Source organism: Mesocricetus auratus, unplaced genomic scaffold (assembly GCF_017639785.1).
Source record: "Mesocricetus auratus isolate SY011 unplaced genomic scaffold, BCM_Maur_2.0 Super-Scaffold_100010, whole genome shotgun sequence".
NCBI classification, from domain to species: Eukaryota; Metazoa; Chordata; class Mammalia; order Rodentia; family Cricetidae; genus Mesocricetus; species Mesocricetus auratus.
In genome coordinates this window covers 4,984,256-4,998,676 of record NW_024429194.1, presented here as the reverse complement: position 1 = coordinate 4,998,676, position 14,421 = coordinate 4,984,256, and the positions used below count along the sequence as shown (strand labels likewise).

The window sequence follows — 14,421 nt, the reverse complement described above, 5'->3', positions numbered from 1 at the left end:
TTTCAGTTCCTGTTTCTGTTCCTGTCCTGACTTCCTTCTGTGGCGGATTATGGATGTGGAATTGTAAGTCAAAGAAACCCTCTCCTCCCCCGTGTGCTTCTGGTCACAGTGTCCATCATTGCAGTAGGAACTCTAAATAAGACAGTAAAATACAAATTTTTAAATATGTCCTCTGGGTTTCCTCTGTATCTGTTGTTATGTCCCCCCTTTTCATCTCTAATTTTATTAAATTGGACATCCTCTCTCTGCCTTTTAGTTAATTTGTAGTCTTACTGATTTTTCTCAAAGAACAACTGGTCTCATTGATTCTTTGTATCGATTTTTTTCATTTCTATTTTATTGATTTCATAATTTGGTCATTTCTTTTCATCTATTCCTTTTGGTTTCTTCTTTTTGTTCTAGAGGTTTCAGGTGTGGTGTTAAATTACTAATATCAGACAGGCGCCTCCTTAGCACAGTAGGCAGTACGTCAGTCTCATAAATTACTAATATCAGATCTGTTTTTTTATGTAGGTGTTTTGTGCTATGAACTTGACCCTTAGAACTGCCTTTTGTGACCCATAAGTTTGGTCTTGTTGTTTATTTTCTTCCAATTCTAGGAAGTCTTTCGTTTCTGTCTTGACCCATTTTTCAATGAGTAGTGAGTTGTTTCATTTCTGTGAGTTTGTTGGCTTTCTGTTGTTGTTGGAATCCAGCAAAATAATAACTTTCATGCTTCTTTCTTGCTCTCCTGCTATGCTTTCATGGCCTAAAATTGTGAGTCTCCAAAGTTAGATGTGAATAATGTGGATACAGGGGACAGAGGAGCCAGAAGTCCTCAGTGGGTTTTGGAAAGGTCCAACATATGCCTGGAAAAACTAGGGGCCAATGTGAACGTTGTAGGTTATATTCCTGCCCAGAAAAGGTAGAATTCAGATTTCACAGATTCAACCCACAAAGTTAGTTACTAAGGAAGCAAACAACTCATGACATCCACCACAACAAAATTTTAGTACTGTGGGGGAATATGGTGTTAAATTTAAAACATAGATTTCTAGTTTTGATTTTTAAAATAACCAATTAGTTTTACTATTCAGTTATTTTGAAAAGGGTGTCTAGTGCAGGCTAACCCCAAGCTCCCTAAGCAACCAAGTAGGGCCTTGAATTTGTGACCCCCCTGCCTCCACCGCCCAAGTGCTGACATTACAGGCATGCACCTCATGACCAGTTTATGTGTTGTCAGAGATCAAACACATGGCCTCATGCACGCTAAGCACGCATGCTAGCAGCTGATCTATCGCCTCAGCGCCTATATGTCTGGTTTTAAACAATGAAAATAAGAACGCAGGGCCCCTCGAACAGGTTATGAAGGAGAGTACAAACTTTTCTCGAGAAAACACACTGACAATAAGCTTACTCGATAAAAGCTTTATAAATGCAATATTTTAATGTGTCTTTGAGAATTTCACGTCTATGTATTATGTGTTTGATTGTATCTGCCCCCTGCATGCCCTCCGTATCCCCATGCTGTCTTCTTTTGCTGCCTCCTCCTAAGGAATGTCTCTGTCTCTGTCTCTCTCTGTCTCTGTCTCTGTCTCTGTCTCTCTCTCTCCCACAGCCAGCAACTGTTAATAGCTTCTCAGCCAGGGGTGGGGTCTCATGGAGTCCATCTATGCTGGAATGTTAACTGGCTTGACCTTGTACAAGCAACCTCAGCTTTAAATCACCTATTATAAACAGTCTCAAAGGTTAACCAAATCTATGGTCAAAGGATTAGACTGAGTGAGCCCAATGCATCACCAAATAGCATCATACAAGGGAGAAAAGTCATGTAGGAATCAAACATAAATTCTGTAGTTAAAAAGAGAAACCATCCAGCACTCCGGAGGCAGAGGCAGGCGGATCTCTGTGAGTTCGAGGCCAGCCTGGGCTACCGAGCAAGTTCAAGGACAGCCTCCAAAACAATACAGAGAAACCCTGTCTCAGAAGAGAGAGAGAGAGAGAGAGAGAGAGAGAGAGAGAGAGAGAGAGAGAGAGAGGAAACAATTAATCCAGGTATAGTTGTACATACCTGCAGTCCCATACATAACACAGCATGCTGAGGCAGGAGACTCGAGTGTTGGACATTAGAGCTACATCTTCAGACTCTGTCTCAAAGACAAAGGAAACAACTGAAAAAAATCTGTTCTCATCACTACATTCAAGAGTGTATTTGAACAAAGAGACAACACAAAATGTCATGTATTTTCCCGATACAAAAAAATCAGAGGAAAGGGTCAAGAGAAACTGTCTTCTCAGAAATGCGTGGGGTGCCATCAGATGTACAGTGGAAGTCACAGAGGGAGACGGAGGGGACAAAGGGCAGGATGGCTTTTGGAGAAATACCTAAGACCTCCAAATCTGTTGAAAAATATCAATGTATGCATCCGAGAATCTCAGAAAATGAAGCCAGAGACATCCATATGCGAACATAGCATAATCAAACTGTACAAAGCCATAGATAAGATGGTGACATTCATAGATAGCATCATCATTCACAACCCCAATATCCAGTCATAAAGCAGATAAGAGATATGTACACACCCATGCAATGAAATTCCGTTTGAAAAGAGAGCTCTGAGGTGTGCTACAGCATCGATGAACCCTGAAGATATTGCACAAGGTGAAATAAGTTACAAAAAGGCAAACAGGGGCCTTGGGAGGTAGCTCAGCTGCTAGTGTTTATCCAGCATGCAGGAATCCATGACTGGGTTCAGTCCCCAGAACCAAAGCATAAGCGTGATTTGATAGTGCATGCCTGTAATCTTAGCACATGGGAGGTGGAGACAGGTGGAGGATCACACCCTCAAGATCATACCTTGACAACTTCACACCTGATTTCAGATCACAAACCATGTACATCAAAACGCAAAGGGTAGGAGATATGAGTATGGAAGGAAACCCATCAACCAAGAATTCTACGCCCTGCAAAACTGTACTTTTAAAACAAGTAAGAGGAGACAGAGACAGGCAGATCTCTGTGAGTTCAAGCCAGCCTGGTCTATAGGCCGAGTTCCAGGACAGCCTCCAAAACAATACAGAGAAACAGTCTTGAAAAAATAGATAGATAAAAATAAAAAATTAAAATAAATGATAAATTAAAAGGTGACCATAAAAGAAAATCAAACCAGAATTTTGAATAACAGCATGCCTACAAATGAGACAATCTCAATCTAAAGTGAGAAAATTCCCAGAAAGCCAGAAACCACTAGAAGTGACTTCATAGGAAACAGACCAGGCGATAAAAAATAATAATAATAAAAATTAAAAAGACTGACTCAGTTTATCAAAAGCTGTCCCACAAAGACAGTGCCAAGCCAGACGACTTCACTCCTGAATTCTGTGAAGCTCTTGCAGGATGGATCCCAGTTCTTGGAAACCTCAGGATTAATTTCTCATTTAGTTCCCAAAGCCACCCCATAAAAGTGCGGCTGACCACCATTTTAGAGCTGATGAGATTGAAGCCGGAGGACTAGCTTGATTATCTCAGTTGACTCATCCAGATCAAGCTCTGCTCACTTGAGGGGAAGCTGGTGGAAGGGTTGCCACCGAAGGATCTTGAGCCCCTTCCTTCTGACCAGGTCAGGTGTAGACGCAGCGGAAGGTCATGCTGAGACACAACAGAATGGGGTTCTCTGCGACGCCCCCCACAACTAAACCTTGAGGCTCCGTCTTGTGTTTGCCAGACGCGAACTGTGGGCTTTGTAGGGACCGGAGAAGACAGGCTTGAGAGGGTCTGCGGCAAGCCTCCTTCTTGTTCTTTGGATGTCCAGGAGAGAAAACTCAAAGTTTTCCATCTAGGAAGACTATAGCTTGAAATCTCAAACAAGTGGACGTGTGCCTTAGGTTCACATAGAAAAAAAGTTAATCAGACTATATATAACCCATTGTAAACCAAGGTGCGCGTAGTCTAAAGAGGAAGGTAAAAACATCTCCTGTGATTCTGATAGCTGTGTGTTTTCTGAAGGTCGTGCTTTTGGGTCTGTGTTTTTCCAGACAGACAGACAGACAAAATTAGAGCAACAACTGCATGGGCATGTTCATAGCTGTTTGAGCGCTATGAGTCCAGGCACTTCTTTTCATGCCCCTGCATAGATCTCCCCAAAGTCTACGTGAGCCACAGGGCAGGGCTACAGGACAAATCTGTGATGTTTAATGGATTTCTTTATAATCCCCCCAAAAGCGGGCATCAGTGTTCATCATACTAAAAGCATGTAATCCATCCTATATTGATATTTATGTTACAGTCACCACAATGTAGACGATTAAATGATACGAATTTCACAGTGGAAAAAATCTGTCTTCAGATTCTAATTAGAACCGAAGCAAGCCTACGAATTCTCATTGACCCACGTGGATTATCTTGTACCTTATAATATTAAGAAAAGTCCTTTTCTGTGTCATTCCAAAGGATTCAACAAAGATTGCATTGAACAGTTTTCTCCCAGAAGGTCCCTGTCCCCAGGGTCTGGGGACAGGCCTGTGCCAGACACAAACATAGCCGTGATCGCTCTCTGAAGGTTCCCAGAGATGCTCACAGGATGCTGTAGGTGAGACTGTGTGTATGTGGGGGGGGGGGGGCTGCTGGATGACCTTAAATCCCCTTAGTGGCCCGCTATTGTTCTGAAAGAGGCCACACTGTGGTCCAGGGACAGCCAGGGGCTCCATGCAGAGACCAGAGCCTTGCTAGTTCTTTGCGGGAAGCTCCTCCTTCCTCTGGTGCTCAGACCTCAGGGCACAGGAACTATTGTCAGGTGACTGTCAGCTGCCTGCATCATAGTCTGGTTTCTCTTTGCTTCTGCTCAAGCCCGGCGAGTAGGTTCACTGTGCCAAAACAAACCAGGCTCCAGCTAATGGAGCATGCAGATGCCACAGGTTCATGTGACTCACCGGAGCTCCTCAGCAGCAGTTCATGCCAGGCTCCGCCCATGTGACAGGGGAGGTGGCCACAGCCTGATCTCATGGACACATGGGCCAGTTCCAAGTCCCCATCCAGCTGCCATGGCCTCTGAGCAATACAAAGTGCATTTCTGCCTAGGAACAAAGAAAGACGGAAGCAGTGGTTTTTTTCGTTGTTGTTGTTTTGTTTGCTTTTTGTTTTTCTGGGTTTTTTTTTTAATCTTTTTTGGCTAAACCATCACCAGAAGTCCAAACTCAGCCCCTTTGTCTAATTGTCAAGAAATCACGGAGGGGAGTTGTGTCATCTGCACCTTCGGGTGAAGAACCTGACCAGAGAGGTTAAGCAGAATCAGGCTTTTGGTCACACAGAGCCGAGCAGTTAGAGAATGGGGCTCCCTGGGGCAGCCGAGGTAGCTCACTGTGTAAGACATCTGCACTGTAAGCATGGGGACCTAATCCTAGACCCGGCAGCCCATGGAAAAGCTGCTCGTGGCTGTGTGTCAGATACTGCAGCTGGGCCTCAGAGATGAGTGGACCCCTGTAGCTTGCTGGGTAGGTGTCCAGTATCCACAGGAGAATGTGGGCCCCAAACTCACATGGAGAGTGAGGGAGACCCCAGATGTACACACCTCTGTGTTCACACACACTACACACGCACAAATATACAGTCTCTATCTTTCACACACACCCACACTACACATGCACAAACATACAGTCTCTGTCTCACATACACTCACACACACACTCTCACACACTCACACACACTACACAAGCACAAACATACAGTCTCCATCTCTCACACATACTCACACACACACTCACACACTCATATACACACACTCATATACACACACTACACATGCACAAACATACAGTCTCTGTCTCTCACACATACTCACACACACACTCACACACTCATATACACACACTACACATGTACAGTCTCTGTCTCACATACACACACACACATACTCACACACACTACACATACACAAACATACAGTCTGTCTCTCACACACACACTCACACTCAAATGCACTACACATACACAAATATACAGTCTGTCTCATACACATACACACACACACTCAAATGCACTACACATACACAAACACACAGTCTGTCTCACACACATACACACACACTCATATACACACACTCACACACTACACATACACAATCACACAGTCTGTCTCACACACACTCATACATACTACACATACACAAACATACAGTCTCTGTCTCTCACACACACAACACATACACAAACATACAGTCTCTGTCTCTCACACACACACTCACACACACTACACATACACAAACATACAGTATCTCTGTCACACACAGACTCACACACACTACATATACACAAACATAGAGTCTCTGTCTCTGTCACACACACACACACACACACACACGTAAAAAAAAAAACAAAAGAATGAAACCCTCTTCCTGGAGGCCTCAGCAGGCGACTTTATTCCATCTGCCACCAGAAATGTATGTCTGGAAGAGGGGGCCACTCCCATCAAAGCTACAGCCAGCACCACTGGGAGGGCCTGGAGCAGGACCGGGCAGCGCTGTGAGATCTGACCTCTCTGACCCCTCACCCCACCCAGGGTTGCAAATAAATAAGGAGGAAAGTATTTCCTCCTGGAGTTTGTTGACTTCCTGTCCCTCCAGACTGTGTGGCGGGCAAGCCCATTGTTCTCTGCTCAACACGGCTTTCTGATAAATAAGGGATTGGCTGTGACTCCTTTAGCCAATGTTAAAATCCCATTTAAGAATAAATTGACTTCCTGAAATACATGTATTGGCAGCTGTGGCTACCCGGAGCCTGATTGCCTTTTACATTTAACATGGTGGTGTTTGCCTCCATGGACTCTGTACATTCTCGTACATTAATCAGCTCAGCGATGGCGGAAGAGCTCAAACCTATCTGTCATCAGTGCCCCCACTCCAAGCTTGCCTCCTGAAGCCGCCGGTAAAGAAGTAACTTTTGAGCTGGTGTCATTTACTGGGACAGTGTTATTTACAGCCTTGGACCGTTACACTGCCTGCTGTAAATCCAGACAGGAAATGCCAGGAGGAAAAGCCAGGAATTGGCTCCTGAAAGCAAGCATTCCAATGATAAAAGATTTAAAAGAATCTGTGTGCCAGTGCCTGTGAGTGTGTGTGTGTGTGTGTGTGTGTGTGTAAATGTGCAGGCAGTAAAAATGTGAGCACCATGTGGGTGTATGCCCGTATGTGAGTGCTTTTTCACACATGTGAATGGACGTGTATAACCAGACACACTCCGATGTGTATTTGTATGCATACACACTTGTGCATATAAGTGTGCATGCATGCTGTCAGATAACTGGGCGTGTGTTCTCTCATGAGAAGTTGTGTTTTGTTTTACCTTGTTATGTCCACTTCCCACAAGCTCCTGGGTGTCTGTACTCAGGTTTGCACACAACGCGTTTCTCTAGGCGGAGAGCTGACGGGCACTGTGGTTCACAATGTTGGTGCCTTCGGCATCTAGCTTATGCTCATGGCTTTGCTTCACGGATGTCAAGGAAACATGGCAATCTCCACCCGAATTCCTCTGGGCACATTCCCTCGCTTGCAATGCCCACAGTGCGGGGGGACCCTGTAGACACTTCTCATTGTACGCTGGTAACACTTGTGTAGTGCCCGTTCCTTTGATAGTCACCTGCATGGTCGCCTTCCCTGCAGATGCCCCTGTGTGTGCCCAGGGGAACACACTCTGGTGCATAAAGAAAGGTCTTCAGGGACGCATGCCGGGGGAGCCTCTCCTCTGTGTGTCAGCCACTTAGAGATGGTGTTCATTGCAGAAGAGAAAAACCCGTGTCACCCACTTCCTGGCCCTGGTGGGAATGAGCACAGCCAGGCGTGGCCGTCTGAAGGAGAGCCACCGAGGAGTGGGGGCGTGGGGGCCAGGAGGAGGCAGGGAATGAGAGTGGAAAGGGAGGTGAGGGAAAGGACTGGGGAGGTGTGGGGTGCCCCTCTCCTACTGAGCAGCGCTGTGGAGACTGACCTTTGGCTGGGGAAAAGAGAGACGCTGTAGTCCCCAGCCAGCTCCTCCCTTCACCCCCAGAAGGGAGGGCTCTTGCTAGTGCACTGTGCTCCAGGTAGGAAAGCTAGTCTCGTGTTCTAGTGCGTGGAGCCTATCAAAGTTGCTGCAGAGGCACGGGAGTGTACCACCCCACCCATTTTAATGGCACAAGGGTAATACTTGAGCTAGATTTTCTTTTTTAAGATCAATGATCCATAATTTGTTTTTACCGTACAGTTAAGTGGCTGGCAGTCTTATATTTTTTTTTCTACAAGTGGTTGATTGATTTAAAAACAGGGGAATTCAAAATCTACTCAGACTTTGGTATTAAATCTTTCGGGTAAGCCCAGCAATGTTGACCAGGTGAGTGTGCCCAGCGGGGGCCATTCTGACAACGAGGAGGCTGAGAAAGGTGAAGAACAGAGCTGGACGCTGCCTGGTTCCCACGACAACGTCACACAAAGGGGTCCCAGGATGCTTCAGAAGTCCCAGGATGCCTTCCTTGGTCATATTTCCAACTCACTTTGAAAGGAAGGTTTGGTCTTTCTCCAGAATGTTTCACCTCCTCCTGAAGTGGTTTCTATCATTTATTTTCCAGTGCTTTAGGGATCAAATCCAAGGCTTTGAGGGTCCCAGCAGGAGCTGCACTGCTGAGCTGTGTCCCCAGGCCTTTTAACAGTCCATGTGTTAAATTGACTGGGCTAAGGATGTACAGGTTCTCTATAAAGCATATCTAGGTGCATCTGTTAGGGTATTTCTGAAAAATGCCATTTCTGAATCAACGGGTTGACAAATATCTATTCTCACCGATGTGGGTGGAACCTTCAAGTCTCTAGAAGGTTCAGCTTGAATAAAAGGAAGAGGAAACACAATTTATTCTCTCCCTGAATCTGGTCATCCATATTTTTGTGTGTGTGAGCATGTTTGGACAACAGGTTGTTGCTGTCAAGCCTTTGGTCTCTGGGACCCACAACAGGAATCACCACAGTTCACCATTACTTCCTATTTCCCACTCACCCCATCTGCTAACTTTACTTCCCAAGTGCCCCAAGTTCTCTATCTTGTATATTTGAGACTTTTCAGTCTTTATTATCGTGTAAGCCAGTTCACCCTCTAAATCTCCCCCTGTGTGTCTCCATTTAGTCCCTTCCTCTGGAGAACCCTAACCCTCTAGTCTTCCATATCTAGATTTCCCCACGGTTCATTCTTTTCCCTGAATGACATTCACTAAAGAGAACACTGTGAGATTCACTAAAGAGAACACTGTGATATTCACTAAAGAGGGCACTGTGAGATCTCAGGTTCCCCCTTTGGCCAGGTATTCTAGTCTCATCTGGAGGTCAGAAATGAAGGCCGTTTGTCTGTCTCTCTAGAAAAGTGAAGATGTCTCTATCCACTGTACTCTATTCCCACCACCCACACTGACCACATGCTGGACCAGTGGACAAGGACACATCATTATTGCCTCACCCACACTGACCACATGATGGACCAATGGACAAGGCCACATCATTATTGCCACCACTCATGCTTACTGCCATCACCCACACTGACCACATGATGGACCAATGGACAAGGACACATCATTATTGCCACCACTCATGCTTACTGCCACCATCCACGCTGACCACATGCTGGACCAGTGGACAAGGCCACATCATTATTGCCATCACCCACACTGACCACATGATGGACCAATGGACAAGGACACATCATTATTGCCACCACTCATGCTTACTGCCACCATCCATGCTGACCACATGCTGGACCAATGGACAAAGCCACATCATTATTGCCACCATCCACGCTGACCACATGCTGGACCAATAGACAAGGCCACATCATTATTGCCACCATTCATGTTGACCACATGATGGACCAATGGACAAAGCCACATCATTATTGCCACCATCCACACTGACCACATGCTGGACCAATAGACAAGGCCACATCATTATTGCCACCATCCACGCTGACCACATGCTGGACCAATGGACAAGGACACATCATTATTGCCACCATCCACGCTGACCACATGCTGGACCAATGGACAAGGACACATCATTATTGCCACCACCCATGCTGGCCACATGCTGGACCAATGGACAAGGACACATCATTATTGCCACCACCCATGCTGACCACATGCTGGACCAATGGACAAGGCCACATTTTTCAGGTGAGTTGGACTTGGAGATTTTACTAGGAAATGAAACTATTCCATTTTTATGGGCAGAAACGAGAGCACTTGTTGACAAAGCTTCACTGACTCATTCCCGTACACTTATTTTAAATTGCTGTGACACTAATTGGAAAATAATCTAATCCCGGAAATAACGCCCATCGCTTCTAAAACATGCATTTTTTAAAAACTTTCATTCTTAACACTGAGATTGGGGCATTGCATTTGAACACTAATGCTAACCATCATTCCTTTCTTAGTGTTATAAAAAAACAACAGCACATCTTGCAGTCAATGGTAATTTAAAGCTGACAAAACGCACTGTGTCCACGCCTCTCGTTTATCACACGCCTATCTAGTAATTCATCTGCAATTCTGTGCCGTGGCCTTTACTTGATAAATGAATGTGGAAGGAGTCTATAACTCAGAGCGGAATGCGGCAGTTCCTTGCCCTGGTGTCACTGCTATGGGATGCACGGACACTCCCAGGGGCTCCACTCGGGGAGGAGGTGTCAGCGGTAGGAAAAGAAGAGGTTGCATAAGAAAACCATCCCAAGGGAAACTCCCAGGCGCAGCTGGATCCGGGCCTTCTCATTTGTGTGAGGTCCAATGCATTCCTCTCTCCTTGTTTCTCATGTTTATGTTGGCTAAGACTGAAGTTTTTATTTTTTGAAATACCAAGGCACTCTTATACATTAAACACACACACACACACATCTGGTTTAGTAACTCGTCAACCTTAGTGTCTTTCTCTCTCTTATTAATCAGCTGAAAGCTCAAAGCCCGCTGGCTGGGGCTGGATGGGTTCCTCAGCCTTAAGATTTCAAAAGGTAGGTTTGGATATAAACCACTTTGGCCTTTGTGGAAGCATAGTGAACCAAAAGAGGGCATGCGAGGGAATTGGGTGGCCCGTGGGCCTCACAGGAGGGATGGGGACAATGTATTCCTCCCTCTTGCTTCTTTCTATGGTGCAGGCTTGATCGACAACGGCTCGGCACTTGGCTGCCCAGCACCCACCCCCAGCCTTTCTGTTCTCATTCAGTGGCGACCCTTCCTTTTATGTCCAGGAGTCTCCGGGATGGCTCAGCCCTCTCCATCACATGTCTCATGAGGGAAAAGGGTGTTTTGAAACAGACGCAATACCCGGGTTGGCGGCCACGAGATGTGTTTGCCAGAGAAACCTTTTCCTTCTGCACCAGAGACAGCTAGACGACACAGATTCTTTGGACAGTGTAGGATACTGCCCGGAGAGCCCATTATCTTCTAGGGCTAAGTAGATTTTTGCAGAGTGACCTCAAGATACAACCAACACACCTACCATTTTCATAACAATTGCAAAAAAATGTCATCTTGGCAAAAGCTAGTTTCTTCAAAGCACCATTTGGAAACGTCCTGTTCATCAGTTAAGGGACAAAGTTGGTCAGTCCCGGGGAATAAAGAGTCATTGGTATATGCCAGAGAAGCAGAGAATCTTCTCCGTCATATTTCAAAAGAAATTCAGAGTGACATCGTGTCCTGAAGTGATATATTAGAATTGAAGGGAATGTGACACCTCAATATAAAAATGCAAGAAACTGAAGTAATTTATGAAGTGTTAGCAGCCAGCCACCCATTGACTCTGGCTGTGTGGGCACTAAATTACTTTGGGTGCTATGGTGAGAAGCTTTGGTATATTGCGTTATGCAATTCCACGTACAAGGCCCAGTGGCAGAAAGTGGCCACCGATTCAACTCCAGGGAGGGGGTCTACACGGCTTGGGCTTGGTATCTGGGCAAAACAGCTGGATTGCAGCTGAATCCAGTCCAGAACAGCCGACGGCTGAGTCCACGTGGATCCATGGAGGGCGGGGCAGGGGGAAGGGGGAGCTTGCTTTATTCCTTGTAATCTTCACACTCATGGAATTTGAAGAAATAAAACAATAGCAACACGCAGTGAATTTAGAAGGCTTCTTCACATCTCTCACACGGCCTTTGCGTCTGTGCTGGCCTTGCTCTAGGGAACAAGAGACAGGCACGAGGTGTGTTTGCACGAGTTTGGATGGAGACAGGCTTCTGACTCTTAAACCCCGCCCTGGTTTACTGAGTAGCACAGGAGCACCGGCCGGTGCATGCCTTGGGCTTTACAACGGAGGCCACCGTGCGATGTGTGAGTTTCCATCCTCCACGTGGTATTGTGCCCTGGTAATCCTCTGCCGTCTCCATCCAAAGTGGCTAGCTGTCTGAAGCCCGCCTCTCTGTCTAAAGCCTGGGAGATGGCCACACGCCCTTTCCCCGATACTTCTCCAGGTCCTGCTGTCTCCTGCCTCCTTCCCTGTTTCTCTGCCCCTGAGGAGCCCTGCCCTAGGCAGACGGACAAAGCTCTTGTCAGCTGCCGACAGCGTCTGCCTTCCTTTCTTCTGGGAAGACAAATCTCTACCTGCACCTACACCAAGCAACCCGTTCCTTCCCCTGGGCACCAGCTAGGCTTTTTGTCGTGACTCCAGGTGTAGCTCGTCTTATGCTATAAGAAGCCACCCTAACTCGAGCTGCAGTTACCTTTGCTCGGGGACAGACTCTGCCTACTCAAAATTCCCTACGCCAGTATCCTTACACCACTATGTCAGAATGCGGCTGTATTTGAAGACAGGGACTTTGAAGAGAGGCATTCGAGCTAAACTGAGGTCATATGGGGTCCCTGACCCAATGACACTGGTGCCATCGTAAGAAGAGAGCAGCGGGGCATGGACGCCCCCACGGAAGGCTATGGAAAGAGCCGCCTGCAAGTTAACAGGCGGGACCTGGGAGTAAACCTTGTGAGCGTCTGGATCACAGACCCCGCCTCCGAGAGTGAGATGATAAATACATTTGCTATGTAAAGCTGCCCAGCCCGTGGTGCTTTGTTATAGCAGTGGGAGCCGGGATTAATGCAGCCCACAAACTCCACTCGGATTCCCAGACACTCTCTGAACTCCTGGGTTCCCCTCACCCCCCATTTAATAACAGTGCCCTTCTGCAGGATGGCATCGGCTGCTTTTCCCATCCCTGTGTCAAAGAACTTGATGAGAAGCAGCCCGAGGGAAGAGGGTTTATTTTGGCTCACAGTCTGAGGGGCGTGTTCCGTCACGGCAGGTCAGCAGGAGCAGAGAGGTGACAGTGTGGCTGTCCCACTGGCCTCCTCCCACTTCAGCTGTCTGAAACTCCAGCCAACGGGAACGGTGCCACTGACGTTTGGGACGCGCACGCTCCCACCTCAGTTTACCTAACCTAGGTAATGCTTCCCAGGCAAGCCCAGAGGCGTGTTCCCGTGAAGGTCTAGATGCTGGCGAGTTGACAGAACCAACCCTCAGGATGAACAAGGAGGCTGGCAGTGCTCCTAAACCATCACGTGACCACAACGATCTTCTAGACCATTCCAATGTCCCTTTCCTACCTGTGCGATGAGTTGGGAAGCCTCCCCCTGACACGCAGGGCTCTAATCTTGTTACCTCTGCCCTTCCGACCTGTCTGCCTCTCCTTCCTCTATGGATGTTGCTTCAGTTCACGGTCAGCGTGTTTTATCCCTGTCCACACCTCAACCTTCTGGGCCGCCCCCTCAGCATCCCTGTCTACACCTCAGAGCTAAGGCCAGTGGCACGTGAAAAGACGTCTTCCCTTAATTCCTCCTCTAAATTTACAGAGAAGGCATCATTATTCGAGCCACATGGGACGCATCCCATCTGGCCTAACGTTACAGTTAACGTACGTTCTGGGTATAACTTTAATCACCTGGAGGCCACGGGTTGATGTGTTTGTGCTTCTCTTCGATTTGTTTTCATCTGGGGTACTCTCTGTACTGCTCACCAGAGTGGTTTTATTCATGGCAAGGGGTGAGTAACCACCACCGATACATCAATAAGGACCCAGGACCAGGTTAAAGTCGGTACCCATTTTTCTGCCTTTTCTGGTAATAAAACAGTGTGTGGAAGGGGCTCATAACAGCAGGCCTTGGACTTGGTACCCTCCGATGGTTCCCATTCACCCTCAGAAACCCGTTGCCCTCTTTACTTACCTATCTCCTGTGCCTCGCCTGTGGGTTCCTTTGCATTTCTATTTTTGTTTCTTTTTCTCTGGTTATAGGGGAGCGTGGGGGAAGAACGCTGCTCCCTCTACTCAGGTTCTCACTTAGCTACCTCTGTAGTAAAGTATCCGTCGCAGTATCTGAGGTAAACAGCTCCTGTGGGACCCTGTGATTGAGAGTGTCTCATCAAGACTGGGAAAATGGATAGCGAACCCCCTTCTATTACATGTGT

General features: G+C 46.8%; 1 long non-coding RNA gene across 2 annotated transcripts in view; it reads left to right on the top strand.

Annotated features, from left to right (window-relative positions):
- LOC121142707 overlaps positions 1–14,421 on the top strand; it is a 28,611-nt gene that overhangs the window by 4,161 nt on the left and 10,029 nt on the right. For both annotated transcript variants that reach the window (XR_005879744.1, XR_005879745.1), the window contains exon 2: positions 9,346–10,151. This is a non-coding gene — a long non-coding RNA (uncharacterized LOC121142707). The remainder of the gene's footprint in view (positions 1–9,345; positions 10,152–14,421) is intronic.